Raw genomic sequence first — 9,203 nt, 5'->3', positions numbered from 1 at the left:
CTGGGTCTCTCTTGAACTTTCCCATAGTCATGGGAGGTCCTGGGACTGAGAACCCGACCTGGAGAATCAGTGCTCATCTTTAGAATTAGCCCCTGCCATGCAAGCTTAAAACACAGCTATCTACAGTTGTCAAGACCCAATCTGCAAACAACACCCACCCTTTCTACCACTGGATAACACCCTATAAAGGCTCCAGGACTGAGCAGGTGCTTGTAGGTGACCTTCAGATGGAAGCGTCTCCTGGGTTTGCTCCTGAAACCCACCTGTCCTGTGAAGCAGGCCAATCCCAACCCTTCCCAGGCTCTGCTTCGTTAGAGGCTCTGAGGTTCCTTCTGAGCTAAGATCTAGTTTGTTCCAGGGACAGCAGTGCGGACCTCAGAGAGCCCCTGAGGCAGGGTGCCCTGCCCTTCAGCTCTTAAGGAAGCAGGTGTGAGAAAAGGTTAGTTTATCAGCTGTACCTGGTGCCTGAGGCCCTGTGGAGTGACAGCTCAGATTGAACACAGGGGCGGGGCATTGTTTTGTCTGTGGAAGCCTAGATAAGGAACCTGGCTGTTACCGAAGGGTCTGAACCAGCCCTGTGATAGGCCCCGCCTTCCTGGGGTTGAACCTTGTTTGAATCCTGCGTAAACAAAGTCTCCTGACTCAACAAGGCCAGTACTTAGTCAGCTTGGGGTCATTACAAGCTCTTAGAGGTGCAGTGTCCGGTCCTGCTCTCTGGGGTCCATACTTTGCAAGGTAGCCGGCTTTCCCTCCTTCAGGAAGTCTTGCCAGACGTTATGTCCCACCGTCCATACTGTAAGGATGTCCGATCAGCATTCTGTAGTATGTTCACACGCAGGTTTGTCCCAACCAGTCCCAACTGCCACGTGCCATATCATGGATCTTTCTTATTCACTGAGTACTTTCCAGCACTTTTAAATCTACACACTTAAGATAATTAGTCCTAAAAGCAGGAGACAGAGCACGAGCAAGGAACTCAGGACTGCGAGGGGTGCACCCACACACTGAGACAATGGAGATGTTCTATCAGGAACTCACCAAGGCCAGCTGGCCTGGGTCTGAAAAAGCATGGGATAAAACCGGACTTGCTGAACATAATAGACAATGAGGACTACTGAGAACTCAAGAACAATGGCAATGGGTTTTTGATCCTACTGCACGTACTGGCTTTGTGGGAGCCTAGGCAGTTTGGATGCTCACCTAACTAGTCCTGGATGGAGCTGGGTGGTCCTTGGACTTCCCACAGGGCAGGGAACCCGGATTACTCTTAGGGATGATGAGGGAGAGGGACTTGATGGGGGAGGGGGAGGGAAATGGGAGGTGGTGGCGGGGAGAAGGCAGAAATCTTTAATAAATAAATAAATGAATAAATAAATTAAAAAAGATAATTAGTCCTGGGAAATTTTTGCATATTTTTATAGATGTCTTATTTTTAATTTTATTTCCTATTTTTAAAATCATAATCCTTGTTTCCAAAATTCTAATTTATACGTCATGAATGTATCTTCTGCTTCTGACTCCTTTCAGATATGCAGAGTTGGAGGCCATGTAGTACATCTGAAAGGGAACCACAGTCTGCTAAAGCAGATCTACTCAGAAGCAAGTCTCCGGACAGTGAGATGGAAAGGGCTAAGGAGGTCCTGATGTTTAGTGGGGCCTGAGGATTAGATACGCGCCCTGGGAGAACGCGTCTGTGCTAGAGTGCCAAAGAGGCTCCTAAGGTGGCAGACAGCATCAAGTGCCCCCGCCCCGAAGTGCCCCCTCATCCCTTCTCCTTGGCTAGTTAGTGCAAGACTCAAGGGCAAGCGGGTCTGAACTCCCTAAGGAGTCATTTCCTGGTGGACGCCAGGTGGCGCCAGAGCCCACGCTGCCGGCTGCCGCGTCCCAGCCAAACTCTCTCCCCCTGGAAGGGCGGAGCATTGATTGACTTTCAAAGGAAAATTCTTACATATACAAAAGCAAACAAAATAGTAGAGTGAAAAGGCTAACCCACTTTCCCTAGACCTCAATCCAGGCGCCTGCTCATCTGTAAAAGTCCAGACTACTCACTGCTCCGTCTGTAAATATCTATTACTAATCTGATAAAAACAAGCACCTTTCCCCCCAACATTTGTGTGTGTGTGTGTGTGTGTGTGTGTGTGTGTGTGTGTGATTCCACTTCAATGTCTCTTTCAATGCCATTCTTTGTGACACGTTGAGCTCACCTGGGAGATCCAGAGTAGTCTCACTGTGCCAATCAATATCCTTAACTCAGTCTCTCCTGCAAACACCCTTTTCCGAGCCTAGGCAAGGTCCGTGCTGTTAGAACCTGGCGTGTTTGGGAGCCACAAGGGGCAGATTCTGAAGAGGTAAGTGACTGGTTCAGGGTGTAGACGACACAGTGGTGAAGTTGACATTGAGGCCCAAGTCTATCAGACCGCGAAATCTAAACACAATCAACACACCTTCCTCCTCGAGACAGTTTGTCCCCACCTCAGCTCAAACAGTCCGGCCGCATGAGCTGAAGGACACCAGGAAAGTTTCGCTTCTGGGACGGGAGCTATCTCTTCACCTGAGAAACAGTTACCAGCAAGGACAGCTGCAGAGGGGTGCAGACCCCACCAACCTGCCCCTCCTCCATCTACAAGCACTTAGCCACGCCATGGTGCATGGACCGGTGCGGCTGGCGGCTGGCGTGCTAGGGGAGGAGAACAGCTGGGAAGTAAGCTGGCTGCTTTTGGTGAGCGCAGATGTAGAGAAACCACGGTAGAGTTTGGTGTGAGAGGATGGAGCATTCCGAGAGCCCTGCCTCCTCCTCCTCCTCCTTCTCCTCCTCCTATCATATCATTAAAAGAAGGGCTGGGAAGGTAATCAAAGCATTGGGACCTCTGTCTTTGTTTGCTTTTTTTGCTGGAATAAGGCAAGTCGGGGAGGAAAGGGTTTATTTGAACTTTCCATCCACATCACAGGTAACACAGCACGAGTGTGTGGATTCACGTGGGTCCATGAAATGAAGACTCAGAGACACCTTGAGAACAAATTTAGCCTTTCGACAACAAGGGGCTCAGCCTCCGGGGACTGAAGCCTTTCCCTTCGCCTCTTGGCATTTTTATTTTTCTCTATGTTTACACTTTAGCAAGTAGGTTTATCTCAAAACAAATTGAATGAAGCTCCCAAAATACAAAGCCAAGTGCAAATACCTGATTCATGAGGTACCACGGGGTTCCAGCTTTTCCCTAACCAAGTTTTGCATAGGTTTTGTATCCAACTGGAAACTCTCAGACAAGATTCCCATTGGGCAGCAAAAGGTATCTGTAACACTAAGGATGGTCTAGGGGCTGGGTGCTAACTCCGGAGCTAGGCCAGGTATGGCCATCGGGGTTTCGTGGCTAGCGTTCCAAGGCTGCTTGCTCTCCCCCTGGTGCCAGGCTGGCGGGACATCATGCCACAAGTCCATCATGAAGGGAAATCAGCGCAGGGACTCAAGCAGGAGTAGAAACAAGAACCATTGTTTCCTGACTTGCTCTTCATGGCTTGCGCATCTTCATTTCTTTTTTTTTAATACTTATTTATTTATTATGCATACAATATTCTGTCTGTGTGTATGTCTGCAGGCCAGAAGAGGGCACCAGACCTCATTTACGGATGGTTGTGAGCCACCATGTGGTTGCCAGGAAGTGAACTCAGGACCTTTGGAAGAGTAGGCAATGCTCTCAACCACTGAGCCATCTCTCCAGCCCCAGCATCTTCATTTCTTATACAATGCAGGGTAGAGCAGTGGGCTGGGCCCTCTAATATCAACTGTCAATCAAGAAAATGACCCATAGAAATGCCCACAGGTCAATTTGACAAGGCCGTTCCTCAACTGAGGCTACCTCTTCCCAAGTGTTCAATTGACAAAAAAAAACTAACCAGTACAATTGACCCCTTGTCAGCTAGACACACACCACACTATGAAACTATAACCTTTCCTTTCTTGTTTACCCCCAATATTTCATGTTAATATCACAACATAAAACATAGTCCAGGAGCCAGAAAGATGATAGCTCAACAGTTAAGAGCACTGTCTGCTATTCCAGAGGACCAAGTTCAATTCCCGGCACCCACATGACAGCTCACAACTGTCTGTAACTCTAGTTTCAGGGGATCTGACACCCTCACACAGACATACAAACAGACAAAATACCAATGCACATAAAATAAAAATAAATAAAATCATTAAAAAGGAAAAGCATAGTTTAGATAACTGGGCATGGTGGTACACTTCTTTAGTCCCTGCACTCAGGAGGCAGAGGCAGGCATATTTCTGAATTTGAGGCCAGCCTGATCTGTAGAACCTTGGTCAAGGACAACCAGGGCTACAAAGAGAAACCCCATCTTGAAAAGTCAAAAACAAAACAAAACAGAAAACAAAAATCAAAAACAAAAAAACCCACAGTTTTAAAAATTTTAACCCTTTATAAAGATTCAATGTCTTTTTAAAATACCAAAGTCTCTTAACTTTGGGCTCCTATTAAATAAAAAAGTTTCCATACTTTTTACTCTAGGAGGGAAGAATGAGGGAACAATCTCAATCAGATCAAAACAAAACCAGACTCCATTTTATTTTTTTTAATTTTTTTTAAATATTTATTTATTTATTTATTTTGGTTTTTCGAGACAGGGTTTCTCTGTAGCTTTGGAGCCTGTCCTGGAAGTAGTTCTTGTAGACCAGGCTGGCCTCGAACTCACAGAGTGCTGGGATTAAAGGCGTGCGTCACCACCGCCCGGCTCCAGACTCCATTTTAAATAGCTCAGATGTCTGGCCTTTAAAGGGCTTGGCTAGCCCCACCTCTTTACTTCTGCACAGATGTCTGGTAGGCTCAGGCTATCTCCACAGCACATCTGCCACTGCCCTTGGTGGGATCTCATTGTCCTGGCATCTACAATGTGCTGGGGTCTGCACTGCAGCTGAGGCTGTGTGTTCACCAGTGGCCTCTCCTCGTTTCTTCAGGGACTCTGATCCTGTCACATGGTGCCAAGCCTTAGCTTCTCTATATGACACCTCCAACCCTGAGATCCTAACTACAAGTGAAGCTCACCTTTACCAATGACCTCTTAGCCTCTCTACAAGCATACCAACTCTTGGCCACGGGGTGCCAAGCTTCGGCTGCTCTCTATAACCCCTTCACATCCTCCACACAAGTAATATGTGGGAAACTCTTACAGGTTACCAGTTCAGCTACCAGCTAGAGATGCAACTTTGGCCCCCTCTGGACCCCAGCTTCTGTGTGCTGACCTCGAGGAAATGTTTTTCAGAAGCTTCTACCCTAAGGATGCTTGTCGCTTCTTAATCAAAGCTGACTTCTCAGCCCCTGCTAACCAGCATTCACTGTCCCAGCAAAGCAAAGTTTTCTCTCCAGGGAGCTGGTCTCTTGTCAGCCACGCTGACTCCAGGTCAAACTGACCAGAATCACAGATCCTTAATGAAGAATTAATATTAATTAATTATCACACACACACATCAGCCGGTGGAGTCTGTACTTCCCTCTGGACCATCCCAGTCCAGGCCTCCGTTATCTTCACGACTCAGCACTCCATGGCTTTTCCAGCCCCAAATTCCAAATGCCTCCACCGTTCTCCCCAAAACAACATGGTCAGGTCTGTCACAGCAGGAGTCCATGTCTGGTACCAACCTCTGGCCTAGTCTGCTTTCTGGTGCTGTGATAAAATACTGACCAAAAATGGCATTTGTTTGGCTCATATGTCCCGATTACAGTCGCTCATCATGGGTAGTCAGGGTAGGAACTCAAGCGGGCGCAGAGGCAGAAGCCATGGAAGAATACCGCCTTCAGGCGTGCTCCCCCGACCTGCCCACGGAACAACCCAAAGGAGGCAGTTGCTCAGCTGAGGGTCCTTCTTCCCAGTCGACTCTAGTTTGTGTCAAGTCGACAACAATACAACCACCCAACAAAGCCAAACACTGAGGGAGTGACCCATGGCTGAGCATGGACTGATGTTGACGTCACACGAGTCAGCCAGGGAGGAGGATAGTACCGTGAGAGAGGGGAGGCAAGCAAGGCATGGTGAGCATTTTTCACATTTATTATCATTCCCACATGAGGTTCTGTGAAATATATATTACACAATGCAGTCGTTACCCAGTACATCCACCTAGAGATGAAGCCATAGAATTCATGTGTCCAGATGACCCAGCTTCTTCACACAGATGCGCACACAACATGCACTTGTTCACACACACACGTGTGTGTGTAAACACATACCCCACCCACAAAGACCCATAAGCTTCTTCACCCACACGGACACACGTGCACACACAGGGACGCAAGGTTAGTAACTCCAAACCTCATAGGGATCCTGATTCCATCTATCAAGCTGTATTTTTTTTTTTGCTTTGTTTTATCACATTCGTTGTGTATGTAGCTGTTACTCAGTATATAAGCCAATAAGTTGTCTCTTGTGACCCAGAAATGAAGCCATAATAATTCATATGCGTCCAGGACGGGAAAAAGCCAGACAAACATCTCACCACTCTGTCCTGGTTTCCGTGTGATCCTGAGATGGGCAAGGAAGAGCTGAACCAGTGCCCTGTTCCCTTCACCTGTACCCTGGGTGGTTCTGCAGATGAGGGATCATCTCTGCAACTGGTCTGCCCTCATGACAGATCTGATACACGACTGTGAACAGTGGGAACTTGGCCAGCAGCCCCTTTTTCTGGAGGAGGCGGTACACCTGGGCAGAGGTAGTGGTCCTTGCAGCTTCTGTCCGTTCAGCATCTCCTTCTCCAATTCCTCAATCGTCTTTCCTGTCTGGGCGAAGGCTTCAGCTACCTTACGGTTTCGTCCCCCATAGCAGCTACTGACAAGATCAGCCACCCCACAGCTCTCCAGGAAAGTGGCTGTAGACGCCTGGCCCTTGCAGAAAGTCCTCGCAAAAGCAATCATTTCCATGAGGCCCAGGAGAATGACAGTAGCCTTGGCGTTGTCTCTACAACAGAAGCCATCGCAGAAGCCAGCCCCCAGGGCCACGATGTTCTTTAGAGCCCCACACAGCTCCACCGTGTCTGAGTCTTCCACCACAGTGACCCGGAATTTGGGGGTCTGCAGCAGCTCTTTGAAGAGAATGCCGCTCTGCAGCACCCTGCTGCCAATGGTGGTCTCGCAGAACTGCTCTGCGGCCACCTCGCTGGCTATGTTGGCCCCCATCAGCACACTAACGTCTATGTCCACCTTCTCTCGGATGATGTTGGAGACAAGCTTCAGGCCCTCAGGGCCCTTGTCTATGCCCTTGATGAGGCTGAGGCCCATGGCTGTTTTGGGAACTATGTCGGCAATCTCATCACAGATGGTTCGAACGAACTGGTGTGGGGAAGCAAATACCAGCAGGTCTGCATCCTGTACAGCCTGGCTGAGACTCGGGGTGGCCACTACATTCTCTGGCAGCCTGTGCCCAGGCAGGTACTTGACATTTTCATGGTCACTATTAATGATGTCTGTCAGCTTCCTCCCTCTGACCACTTCTTCCAACACCCACATCTTGACCATGGGTGCGAACCTCTTCATGTTCTTCACATTGCTCCCGATGATTTTTGAAACAACTGATCCCCAGTTTCCGGAACCCACGATGCACACTTTCAAGGACTTTGTCATTACTTCCAAGCCAGTATCCTGCCGTGAGGACTGTGCCTTCCCAGCTGACTGCTGTCTTCTGTCTGCTTGGTCTAGACTGCAGGTACCCCGCCCTGCCGGCCTCCTTACCCGCCTGAAAAAGACATTCGTGGCCCGAGAGTGGTGGTTCATGCCTGTAATCCCAGCATGTGGAAGCTCAGGCAGACAACAGACTCAGGTTTAAGGACAGCTTGAGCTACAGAGTGAGACCCTCTGAAAACAAAAAAGATAAAAAGGTTTTTTTAAAAAGGCGGCGGGATGCAGCTTGCTCGGTGGGTAGAGAGTGCTCGAGGCCCTGGATTCTAGCCCCAGTGCTGCCTAAGATACTGTGGTAGCGAATGCCTGTGATGCCAGTGCTGGGGAAGGAAAGGCAGGAGGGTCAGATGGTCAAGGTCAGTCTCAGCTCTAACAGAGTTAGAAGCCCACCAGGGATACGTATCTCAAAGTAAATGAATGAATAAATAAATAAATAAAACCAAATCGAAAAACATTTATAAGGCGATTTGATGTTTAAACATTGCATATTTGATGAAATTAAGAAAACAGCATGGTTTTTAAAAACAAGATTGTGATGGCAGCAAAAATTTTATATATATAAAGGGGAGGGGTCCATCCCAGGGTAACTAATCACTCCCAAGAGATGTTGGGACTAAAGGCCTGTGCCACCACCGCTCTTTCCTTTCGGCAGTCTTTTTTTTTTTTTTTTTTTCCGAGACAGGGTTTTTCTGTGGCTTTGGAGCCTGTCCTGGAACTAGCTCTGTAGGCCAGGCTGGTCTCGAACTCACAGAGATCCGCCTGCCTTTGCCTCCCGAGTGCTGGGATTAAAGGCGTGCGCCACCATCGCCCAGCAGTTTCTTTTCGGCAGTCTTAAGTAAAGTGTGAGAGACCAGGGCAAAGTCTTTCCCAAGACTACACCAGAGGAGCACGGTTACGTTCTCCCACAGGGGCCACTAGGGGGCGCACGAGTCCGAGCAAGGCATGCTGAGACGCGCTGCAAGTGGCTCGAGAATCAGAAGGTCCCATGAGGGTCCTAGTTGTGGAAAGTTGCTCGAGGCTGCGGGGGTGGGAGTGGGGGGTGGTAAAGTCCCTCAGTTTCTATTCTTCCAGCAGTATGTGTCCCCTCCCTCCGTTCCCAGGTCACTTTTCTGATTGAAGAGTGAGGCTATCCCCAGAGATGAGCAGGACTCACCACAGCGCACCCTCCCTATCGGCTGGAACCAGAGACACTCTGGTGGGACAAGGTCTCTGGAGTTCAGCGATGGGAGACTCCACAGAGTCACAGGAACCACTTAGAGCTTCTTGAGATTGATATCCTTGGGGTTCTGGAGCCGGGGGGAAGGCTCCAGCTGTGTCCCCCACCCGAGATTGTCCTCCCTCCGTGTCCTTGGCCTCTTGGGAAAAGGAAAACGAAACCAAATGTGACAAACCTGGCATGAATAATTAAATCAAGAAAAAGGTTCTTTAGTTTCAGAAAGCTGTATTTAGTGCCTTGAAAGCAGCCATTTCGGCATTTTTGTTTTGTTCTGGTTTGAGACAGGATTTCTCTGTGTAGACCAG

The 9,203-nt window shown here is 48.7% G+C and overlaps 1 pseudogene; it reads right to left on the bottom strand.

The window, feature by feature from the left end:
• Positions 1-6,576: 6,576 nt before the first annotated feature.
• LOC130886714 (glycerol-3-phosphate dehydrogenase 1-like protein) lies at positions 6,577-7,628 on the bottom strand (annotated as a pseudogene).
• Positions 7,629-9,203: the final 1,575 nt, after the last annotated feature.

Source organism: Chionomys nivalis, chromosome 1 (genome assembly GCF_950005125.1).
Source record: "Chionomys nivalis chromosome 1, mChiNiv1.1, whole genome shotgun sequence".
Taxonomy (NCBI): domain Eukaryota; kingdom Metazoa; phylum Chordata; class Mammalia; order Rodentia; family Cricetidae; genus Chionomys; species Chionomys nivalis.
The sequence above is the reverse complement of the archived record's forward strand: the minus strand, read 5'-3'. Positions and strand labels throughout refer to the sequence as shown.